Source organism: Heptranchias perlo, chromosome 7, assembly GCF_035084215.1.
Source record: "Heptranchias perlo isolate sHepPer1 chromosome 7, sHepPer1.hap1, whole genome shotgun sequence".
Classification (NCBI taxonomy): domain Eukaryota; kingdom Metazoa; phylum Chordata; class Chondrichthyes; order Hexanchiformes; family Hexanchidae; genus Heptranchias; species Heptranchias perlo.
In genome coordinates, this window is record NC_090331.1 from 43681730 (window position 1) to 43693945 (window position 12216).

General features: G+C 40.6%; 1 protein-coding gene across 2 annotated transcripts in view; it reads right to left on the reverse strand.

Annotated features, from left to right (window-relative positions):
* tanc1a (tetratricopeptide repeat, ankyrin repeat and coiled-coil containing 1a) overlaps nucleotides 1-12216 on the reverse strand; it is a 229619-nt gene that overhangs the window by 152073 nt on the left and 65330 nt on the right. The gene's annotated exons all lie outside the window — the stretch shown is intronic.

Here is a 12216-nt window from a genome sequence, read left to right on the forward strand (position 1 = left end):
GAAGTTTATTGTTCGTGAAGTATGTATGCAGATTCGGCTATGTTCCTATTACTCCCTCTCTCCACCACCAGCTCCCTTTACCATCTGCAAATTTGACAATTGTACATTGGGTTAATGTATTATTAGGAACAGGATCGCAACACAGATCCTCAGGCACTTCACTCATGCTTCTCCCACCCAATTAGTTGTAAATTTCTGGCATCAGGTCAAAAGAAACCAGAATGAAATGATGGCCTTTCTTTCTCTTTTTTTTCTAAACTTCTAACACTTTCAAGTGTGACGGACACATCTCTCTAAACTTTTTTCCTCACAGTAAAGGGGGAGGTAGTTGAGATACTGGATGGGGTGAAAATTGATGGAGGTACTAGAAAGGCTGGCTGTGCTTAAAGTAGATAAGTTAGCCGGTCTGGATGGGATGCATCCTAGGTTGCTGAGGGAAGTACGGGTGGAAATTGCAGAGGTGCTGGCCATAATCTTCCAAACATCCTTAGATACAGGGGTGGTGCCAGAGGACTGGAGAATTGCAAATGTCACACCCTTGTTCAAAAAAGGGTGTAAGGATAAACCCGGCAACTACAGGCCAGTCAGTTTAACCTCGGTGGTGGGGAAGCTTTTAGAAATGATAATCCAGGACAAAATTAATAGTCACTTGGACAAGTGTGGATTAATAAAGGAAAGCCAATGCAGATTTGTTAAAGACAAATTTTGTTTATCTAGCTTGATTGAGTTTTTTTGATGAGGGCAATGCGATTGAGGTTGTGTACATGGACTTTCAAACGGCGTTCGATAAAGTGCCACATAATAGGCATGTCAGCAAAACTGAAGCCCATGGAATAAAAGGGGCAGAGGCAGCATGGATACAAAACAGGTTAGTGACAGGAAACAGAGTAGTGGTGAATGGTTGTTTTTTGGACTGGAGGAAGGTATACAGTAGTGTTCCCCAGAGGTCGGTACGAGGACCACCGCTTTTTTTGATATATATTGATGACTTGGAAGTACAGGGCACAATTTCAAAATTTGCAGATGACACAAAACTTGGAAGTGTAGTAAACAGTGAGGAGGATAGTAATAGACTTCAAGACGACAGACAGGCTGGTGGAATGGGCGGACACATGGCAGATGAAATTTAACACACAGAAGTGCGAAGTGATACATTTTGGCAGGAAGAACGAGGGGCAATATAAACTACATGGTACAATTCTAAAGGAAGGTGGCAGGTCAGGTTGAGAAAGCGGTTAAAAACACATGGGACCTGGGCTTTATAAATAGAGGCATAGAGTACAAAAGCAAAGAAGTTACGTTGAACCTTTGTAAAACACTGGCTCGGCCACAACTGGAGTATTGTATCCAATTCTGGGCATCGCACTTTAGGAAGGATGTCAAGGTATTAGAGAGGGTGGAAAAAAGATTTACTAGAATGGTTTCATGGATAAGGGCCTTCAGTTACAAGGATAGACTGGAGAAGCTGGGATTGATCTCCTTAGAACAGAGAAGATTAAGGGGAGGTTTGATAGAGGTGTTCAAAGTCATGAACTATTTTGATAGAGTAAATAAGGAGAAACTGTTTCCAATGATAGAAGGGTTGGTAGCCAGAGAACACACATTTAAGATGATTGGCAAAAGACCCAGAGGCGACATGAGGAGTCACTTTTTTATGCGGCAAGTTGTAATGATCTGGAATGCACTGCCTGAAAGGGTGGTGGTAGCAGATTCAATAGTAACTTTCAAAAGGGAATTGGATAAATACTTAAAGGGAAAAAATTTGCAGGGCTATGGGGAAACAGTGGGGGAATGAGACTAACTGGATTGCTCTTACAAAAAGCCGGCACAGGCTCGATGGACCGAATGGCTTCCTTCTGAGCTGTAACGATTCTATGATAAAAATCTTAGACCCTAAGCAAAATCAATAATTTAGATATAAATGAGACAGAAATCCTAAACATGATAAAAAGGCTGAAAACAAATCATCCCCAGGGTAGATAGTATTTATCCCATTGTGCTGAGATTAGGGAGGAGATTTGAGAGACACTGACAATTATGATGGGAGTGTTATTTGCTGAGGCTTGAAAACTAAGTATTTATGAGAATAGTTATATCAGGGTGGGGCAGGTAATTAATGGGATGCCCCAGGTCTGTGATGGGACAACTACTGTTTCTAATTTATAATGATCTGGATTAGGAAACTCAATACAAAGTAGTCAAATTTGTAAATGATACCCAACTAGCAGTAGCAACTCAAAAATTACAGAATGAATTGAATAAAATATGCAAGTGGGCAGAGAAGTGTCAGATAAAATTTAATGCAGACAAATGTAAAGTATTGCACATAAGAAAAAAAATAATCAACACATATACTCCTTGAATGGTGTTGGAATAGCTGAGGATGAAGCTAAAAGAGATCTAGGACTTGATGCTCAACCAATGCAGGGCAGCGATCAACAATGTCAGTAGAACGTTGAACTACCTAACCAAAACTGTAGAAGACAATTCGGAGGAAGTCGTGACCAAACTTCTGTGGTGCTGTGGTCAGACTGTATTGAGTTTGCATCCAGTTTTGGTCGCCAAGACACACTAGAGAGGCACATGCTGAAGGCAGTGCACAGAACAGCCAGAAGGTTGTTCACTAGTATCAAGGTCTGAGTAACAATGAAACACTGGAAAAACTTAATCTTTTCAGTCTGGAAAGGAGATGTCTGAGGGGTGAGATTATAGAGGTTTATAAGATAGTTATGGGAATGAAACAAAGTAAATCCAGAATATTCCTTTAAGAGTGAGAGCAGGTCAGGGAACATAGATTCAAACTAGTTTGCTGGCAAATTTAGTACTTTTGTAAGGAAATTCTTTACACAAAGGGTGATCAAAATAAGGAATAGGCTTCCTGGAAGAGCAGTAAAGATGAAAATCCTGTAATCTTTTTGAAAACAATTGGAATGTGAAATAGGGGAAGCTTTAGCATCTTTCTGCACTCACTAAAAACTCTCAACGGCAAGTTGTGAAATTGAAGTCAATAAATCTGCTAATTTGTGGGCGGGCACCAGAAAAAAAACAGGAAAACTGCCACATAGTCATTAACTGAGGCATTAATGAACTAAAATGAGACAAATGAATTTCTTCATTCATAACTACCTTGTATTTAGCACTGCTCATGGCGAGTTAGAGATTACGTTGTTGTAAAGATACTCTATATTGGCCAATATCATGGAACAAGGCCTCAAGCTCCTGCGGCAGATTAGTCTGGATCTGTCACAGATTGTAGAACAGATCAAAGTTATTCAGGAACTTTGGATTGCAAGGTAGGTAGCCGGTCCCTCATACCTTCTTTCAAATCCACCCTGTTATTCATCTGGCAACAGTCTTGAAGTGATGAAGGGGTGGGGGTGCTGCAAAGAACACCCATAGATATTACACTGTCCTGAAGCTGGCACGCAATGCTTTCAGGGTTATGGTCAATGTGTAAAACTTACATCTTTAACCCTACAGATGCTTCTTTCAGGTCATGCTGGTTCTTTCTGGGACTGACTGAAGAGTCTTGTGGATGCTGTTTACGAAGGTTAATGGTGGTAACCTCATTTACAGCATTGACCACCAGCAGCTCAAGATGATAGTTCAAACAGCATCTTGTCAAGGCACTGTTAAAGCTGTGACACTACTCTGTACCTTCTCACCAGCGTGATACTTGCTCAATCACTGATGAACACCATCCAGCTTTCCTGAAGATAGCATTCATTGAAGCCAGTAACTTCAGGCACATTGAAAGCACTGATACAATGGCTTCAGCTGTTTCTCCCTTAAGCTAAGAGGTGAAGGAACATAAGGACAAGGTTACCACCTCCTATTGCTGCCTATATGTACACTATTAGTATCCTGAACTGATTTTCTACTCAGAGTAGTTGATTTGTCAATGAATATGACAGTTTCAATAAGGATGTCACATGGTTGTTAATGATTTTCTTCTTCCATTTCAAGTTCATAATTGCTGTTGAATTGTATCATATGTACAGGATGATTTTGAGGTCAATGCCGTTCAGCTGCTGTAGCTGCCATTAATTCTCATGATCAGGTATGACATCAATCAGCAGTTTGTTCCTGTTGAGAATCCCCCTGCATCCAAAAAATATATTCTCTCCTTCCATTACTTTTGTCCTCAGTGAAGCTACAAGAAAACCTGGTAGCACTGAATCAAAACCACAAGCCCCAGGTGAACTGTTTGATACAATAGCCTTACACATCAGAGGCAACTACAAGGCTTCAGACCAGAAGTTTCATCAGTACTAATACTGATGCTGGTAAAGCAACAGTGCCAACTTAAAGTTAGTCACTTACTTGAAGAATGGCAGAATGCCCTCTGGTTACCTCAAGAGCTTCATGATAGACTGGTCTTCTGGGGGTGATCTGCTCCTACATCGGTGTGAGACTGAATGATGCAGGAGGTTACCAACTGCCCTAGAGCTTTCTGCATAAGCAGAAATATTTGTATCTACACTAATAAAACAATAATTCATTTCTAATGAGGAAGCATATATACAATTCAGCAGCGTGAAATTTGTTGTTTCATATCAACAAATGAAAATCCAAATCAATTTCAGGCGTCATGTCCTGATGCAGTACAAAAGAACCATAGAAGTATTCAGCACCAAAGTCAACCGTTCAGCATGCCGTGGACAAAAAAGATCTTATGCCACTATTCAAAGAGGAGCAGGGAGTTCTGCTGATATCCTGGCAAAGATTTATCCCTGTGGCCGAGTGGATTTTTGCCTATATTGCCGGTGTGGAATTTTTTAAACTTAGACTATTTCTGTAATGTTAGATTCAGCATGTGAGGGGTTAACTCCCAAGGCTGTGCACACTATGCTTTTTAACAAGTTATCACTCTGAAACCAGTCTGTTTGTCCATTAGATTACCCCAAAATGCAAGTTTGTTTATGCTTGCACAATAGTGATTAAAGTGTTAGTCATCAGGGGGGTTTATTTACAATCGGAAACATCTCATGGGATTGAGAAATGGCTCTTTGCAATACCTGAAAGCTGTCATTCTACTCCATACGCACAATCGGGGGTCGAGCCAGGCAGACCCTTGGGAACCTTCCAGCCCCGCATTAAAGGGTAGTTCCTCATCCCAGCATAGTGCTTTGACAACTATTTTTAAGTTCTTGAAGAAAGAGCCCTCTGTGTCTGACAACTCAGTGAGCAGAGACTTCACCTCACAAATCTAAGACGGCAGTTCACAAACAGACAAGCTCAGTCACAGAATGGGGGTTCATTTTTTCAGCCAGCAACAAAGACTGATTGTACTTTAAATCCCGAGTCAGCTTAGCACCGAAGAGTTAAAGCTAGTGTAAATGGTCTATTGTTTTGGGGTTCACGTTTAGAGAGAAAGCAAGTTGTGGTTTTATTGTTTTCATATACCGAGTGTAGGGAAATTTATATTCACTGAAAACTGTATTTCATGTCTTACGTAAACAAACCACTTATTGGCTTGAAGGCTGTGTCGATTCTCAGTAGAGTTCTTATTTAATCTGCCTTCCTTAAAGAGAGGAGAATTCACATGGTGGTATACGTTATACTCCAGCAGCTGATGTAGGGAGTAAAAATTCTCTTACAATTCCTGGGCATGCTATGGTTTAGCTATGCATGCCAACCTACAGAACTCAGAAAAACTAAAACAGTTTCAAAAGAGCTGACAACTCAAACATTGTGCAGCTGAAAAAAAATTCGGAATAAAAGGTCTATGAATTTCTTCCAGATGACTAACTGAATAAATTAAATTCCTTTTTATTACGTTGGATTTCTGAACTTTTATTGGTATTTAGGACTCACATTCTGCAATATGGTTTGTTTGGCTGTGAAAACTTGAAATCCAATGGCCCCATGTTTGACATACTAAAAGAAGTAGTTACAGAGAGTGCAGTGGGAGATGAACTAGTCATAATGTAGTGCAGCTACACTGAATATTCAATCAGCTATATCATGTGGGAAAAAAAGTGAAGTAGATAAAAGTCCAAACTGTGCAATGGTAGATTTAGAGATGTTTGAAGGGGGAGTTAGTTGATCATGCAAACTTTATTTCCAGGGAAAGTGGGGTGGGATGGGGAAGGAAGAATCTGGGGTCATGCGCTCTCAAGGAATTGATTTTTTGACACTTATTGGTTCTTTTTGTCCTGAATGCTCAGCATTATACCTTTATAGATGTTCCTCTTGTCCTCTACTACAGCGTTGTTGAGCAACCTTCACCAATCTATTTTGTTCAGTTCTTCCATCAATTCTTCAATTTAGTTTGTTAAAAGTTATAAACCTATAACCATGATCTTAAGTATATCTGACTCCCAAATCGTGTTGAACTTGATCCTGCTGTGGTTGCTATCCCCTAATGATATTACGGGTTCCATTTCCTCTACATTATCTGGGTCATTATCACCAGGTCAAGATTAGCACAGCCTTTCAAAGCTTCCTGGATACACTGGGCCATGAAACTATTACGACCAACTCTGCCTCTAAACCACTTGGGTTTTCACAGTTTACATTTGGCTGATTAAGATCTCCCATTAAAATTACTTTCCTGTTCTCACATACAGTCAATAATCAATTAATTAGCATTTCTAGAGAGTTCAATATAACAGTCTCTATGTGAAACATATCCTAGTTCTACTGGAGTAACAGGAGACGGGTAAAGTTCCATGGCCCCAGACTGAACGTTGCTGCTTTCAAAGCTTCATTTTCTCGCTCACTTATTACAGCCAGTGGGAAGCTGCACAGAACTAAAACAAGCACTGCTTTAAACCAGCCCACACACCGCTTTGACCACATCTCGCCGAGGACTTGAGTGGTCTATCAAAAATCAATCGGCGCGATAGTGAGGCAGGATTAGATTCCACTCCCAACCAGCAATGCACATCTACGCTGATCGTCATTTCTTCAGCCAATAAGCAGCCTCCGTTCGAACTGCATCATTCATTCAATCAGTAAGCAGCAGGCTCTACTTCTCTGATTGATGGGCTGGTGCAAATATGTAAATAGTGCCCGATCCTAAAGCAGGAACAATTTTTTCTTGTTATTTTCTGTTCAGTTCAGAATCCAAAATTGATGGGTTCAGTGCGGACTCATCCTAAAGAGAGGAGGCTGAAATCAGCAATTTTGACAGCGTTGACGTGAACAGTGACTGAAAAAGCAAATCATCCGGCGATCCATTTTCAGCTATGTTTATCCAGAAACTGGGCAGAAAAACATGCACTCCAGATGATGGGGTTTCAAGATCTGCTCACAGGAGTGACTGGTGATGCTAAACTCAAGAACATGTCTAGTGTAAAAACTCAAAACTGTGATACTCTCTCAACCAACACCAAAGCAGATTAACTGGTTATTTATCTCATTTGTTGTTTGTAGGACCTTGTTGTACGCAAATTGGCGGCCTTCATACCTACAGATAAACACTTCAAAAGTAATTAATTGCCTGTGAAGTGCTCTGGGGTGTCTGAGGACATGAAAGATGGTATATAAATATAAGTTCATTCTTTAGTGCTTGTCTTACGGCTGTAAAAATAGCTTCCTGAAAATCTACACACAAGCAATTTACAATAAATATATTTTACATTCAGTAAAGGTTAGAAAAGCAAAACAGAAAAGTTGAAGCACTGCAACAAATAGGGAATACTGCATGTTAGATAGAATTGCCTATGAGAATTATTGGGCACTGACTGGTGTATTTCAGGCACTCAGACCTTTGCCAACAAAAATGGTAGCAAAATTAAAGCTCTAATTCTGATGAAAATAGGCTACGCACCAATTAGAAACAACCAACATGTTTTAATAACGGACAGCAGTTTAAATGTTACCAACAAATTTACTGTACAAAACAATTGCTCCATTATTTTTTTTCCATGACACAGAATATCCTCTGTTCATGTGAGCATTACACATAACACAAGCTGAGTGCCAAGAACTACACTGTCTTTAGAATAATAGTCACCAGTCCCAGAAAAGGTTTTTGGCAGCTTTTTTATTTATATGGAACAAAGCATACTCTGTTTTGCAGCATTTTTGAAAGAGACATTACTATAACAAAACATAAAAAGATTTTAACTCTATGATGCACCTCCTGGGTACTAATTTTGTTTTTGATACTTCACTAAAAAATCTAGTCCAATAGGCTATGTGTCGGTTTTAATTTGGTTCTGCTTCCATTCAGATTAAATGCAAAGAGGAACCCATTTTTCTCATCTTTCACCAAATTATATTGCCTAGTTTTATGTATGGTATTTACGGAACAGAAAACAGCAATTATAAAATTTAGTGAAGTTACATAAGGATCACAACTAAGCTCCGCTGGAGGTGTGGTGGTGAATGAGAGTTGGAAATCAGGTATCCACCCTTTTGTACAAGATAGGAGATTGAGAAATTTGATTTGCGGGGAGAAAAGAGACACTATTACAGGGAAGTACAAACCACATTTATATAACTACCCCACAGAATATCCCTACAGCAAGCCCAATTTTGGACAGTGGCATCCTGCACACATCACTTTGCCTATTAATATGTACATTCCATGTCTGGAGAATCGGCAGGGATGACATCATTTCTGAGACATTTTGATACCAATGACATCAATTATAAGCCATGTCACTCGCACCTCTCTGGTAAATAAGTATACTGAGTCGCTGATGCGACAACTCCTGATCACAAACATTTCTTAAGGATGCATTAAGAGGAAGGACGGGTGGGAGCTTGGTGTGTGAGGGATATTTCTATTCAAAGAATGAAAACACTCTACAAAGCAAAGTATTCTTACTTTCGTCATTAATCAGCTCCCTGCACAAACCAATGGAGACCAAGTAATACAATGAGAAGGATATCTCTTGCACAGGAAGCAATACTCCAGCACAAGGATAAACTTCTGAAAATGGCCACCACATCCCAGCAATAGCACTTAAGCTACACAGACTGATCTAACTAGCAGCTTTGTACATATGCTGAAGAAACCTACTTGAGCTTAAGCCACAACCAAACTGAGTGGGTTTTCTCTTGGCTGAATATCAACATTTCCTACCTGCCAGGCATTAATAGTGAAGAATACATTCCACTATCTACTTTAGCAACTTGTTGCCAAGAACCTTAGATTGACAGGCTACCAACAGTTACCAGGGACTTAAGGATGCACAGCCCAACATGAGAATCTGCCACATGAATATTATAGGTGCTATATACACTGAAAAGGCCTATACACTGAAAAAGAATAAATTTACCAAGCGCGTACAATACTTAAAACTGCATTAAGTTGAACCCAGCTAAGGCTGCGATAGGGGAATAGTAGCCAATTGGTAATGGTACTGGACTAGCAACCCAGAGGTCGCAAGTTCAAATCCCACCATGGCAAGTTGTAAAAGTGAATTCAATTAATTTAGCAACTTGTGAGCTAGCACCACAAAACTAACCAACTGATTCACTAATACCAGTCAGGATGGAAGCCTGTCACTTCTACCCAGACTGACTACTCCAGTCCCATCCGAGCAAGCCACCCAGTCTTAAAAACAATAGCTACAAAGTTCAGTAAGATCAGACAGACCTATCGGCAATGACCCAATGTTCAAATCATGATAAGGTTAAGACAATCTGAGTCCAGTTGACAATGCAAAGTCCTCCTGACTGGCATCTGGGGACTGAAGCTCAAGATGGGATAGCTGGCCAACAGAGTTGTCAAGCAATCAGAAAAAATAGGAGGCTCCATGAACATCCCCATCCTCAACCATGGTGGAGTCCAGCATTTGTGGAAGAGACAAGGCTGAAGTGATTTCAATTGCTTTCAGTTAAGAGTGCTGAGTGGATGATCCTGTTCAGCCTCCTCCCAAGGTTCCACTGTGCATCCAATTTAGTTCAATCCAAGTGTCTGAGTGCACAGGGTATGGACCTGGACAACATTCCAGTTGTAATGCTGAAGACCTATGCTACCCTAGCCAAGCTATTCCCGTATACCTATGACACTAGCATTTACCCAACAATGTGGAAGTTATGTCCTATCCACAAAAAAATAGAATAAATCTAATCAGCCTTTTCCCAATCATCAGTAAAGTGATGGAAGGATTCATCAGTAGCAGTATCATGCAACATCGACTCACCAATGACCTATTCACCAACATTCAGTTCAGGTTCCACCAGAACCATTCGACTGCAGACCTCATCACAGCCTTCATCCAGATTTGCAAGAATACAAGAAGAATGGCAAGAGTAACTGCCATCAAAGCAGGGTTGGACCACAAAGCCCCTCGCAAAACTGAAGTAACCAGTAAACAGAAAGCCCTCCATGTTTGGCAAAAAGAAAAATGGTTTTGGTTGTCAAAAGCCAATCATCAGAGACCCAGGATATCACCACAGGAGTTCCTCAGGAAAGCGTCCTTGGTCCAAGCATCTTCAGCTGCTTCATCAATAACATTCCCTCAATCATAAAGTCAGGATTGGAGCTGCTCGCTGACAATTAGTGTTCAGCTCCATTCACAACTCCTCCCAATAATGAAACAGCACATCAGCCTATAGCAGGACCTGGATAACATCTAAATTTGAGCTAAAAATTGGCAGTTAACATTCATGCCACATACGTACCATCTTGGAGAAAACTCAGCCATCTCCACTAACTTTTAACGGCATCACATCAACAACATCTTGGGGGGAGGGGAGGGGGGGGGGGGGGGGGGGGGAAGGTTCACCATAAGCTAAAATGGACCAGCCATTATCATCAGAAGGGCAGAGGCTGGGTAATCTGCGGTAGGTAGCTTACCTCTTGACCCGTCAAATCCTCTCCACCATCTACAAGGCTCGTCAAGAGTGTGATGGAACACTCACTATTTGCCTGGAGGGGGACAGCTGCAACAACTCTTAAGAAGTGGAACACTATCTAGGACAAAGTAGTTTGCTTGATCAGTGCCCCAGGACAATATAACACCCCCCCTCCCCAATACCAGCACACTGTCCCCCAGGCCTTCACACCCATTTCCTGTTCCAGCCCACATGCTACCACCATCAGATATACCTGACCTTCCAGTCAGGAAGTCAACAGTAGCATAGTGTTGCTGGTTTGCTTTTTTGGCTGCTACTTTTATTTTTAAGTGAAGGATTGGTAAGGTAAGGAATTCCAACTTTTTCTTCAGACACCAAACATAGAGCATCCCCATATGACTCAACATAATTAAGTTTATTTACCTCAGGCAGTATTGCAGTAGAGGCATTACCACTGGTGTGTCTAGACTAAGTATGGGGGAAGAAGGCAGGGGGGGGGGGGGAGGGGGGGAAAAAAAAAATCGACCAGTTTCACCTTCTGATCACCAAGTGCCTCTGCTGGGGAGTACAAATTCGACATTGAGGCAAAGTAAGAATTGGGCTGAGCTGTGGTGCTCCCAAATAATCTGTTAACACTCGGTCTAAGCTCACACATGAATAATACTCACTTCAGTGAGGTTCCAGAGGCATGCTAGCACCTAAATAACCAAAGCCCAATATGACTCAGCTCCTTCAAGAGATATGGGAAAAAGCACAAATTCTTGATAAAAAGGTCTGATTTTCCATAATGTAGTAAAAGACATAGAATAATAATCATGAAAGACTTCAACTACCCCAAATAAACTGGCAAGAGGTAGGGTAAGGGGAAAAGGGGATGGAGTCTTTTGAAACAGTATGTTCAGGACTCCTTTTGTACCCAGTACATAAGAAGCTCAAGAAAAGAATCACTGCTGGATATAGTAATGGGAAATGAACCAGAGCAGATAAAAGCATAGGGGAACATCTAGGCAATATCGATCACAACGTAGTACGGTTTAAAATAATGATTGAGAAAGACATAAGTAAGACAGACCAAAGCAAAAAAGCTAATTTTGAGATGATGAGAATAGAACTGGGGAAGGTAAACTGGAAAAAAAATGTTGACAGATATAGAATAGCAGTGGGGAAATGTTTAAAAAGATGATCAACAGATTTCAGGAGAAATATATATGCCGCTAACGAGATTAAATTATCAAAGAATATAAAAAGAAATTGTGAAGTATTCTACAGACACAAATAACAAAAAGAAAAATCAGAATAGGAACAGGGCCACTAAGGGATGCACAAGATAAACTCACAGGTAATAACGGCGAAATGGTAGAAATATTGAATAATTACTTTGCCTCAGTACTTATCAGGGAGATTAAAAAGGTGGACATGACATTAGAAGAAGAGATCAAAAAAGATATAAAGACA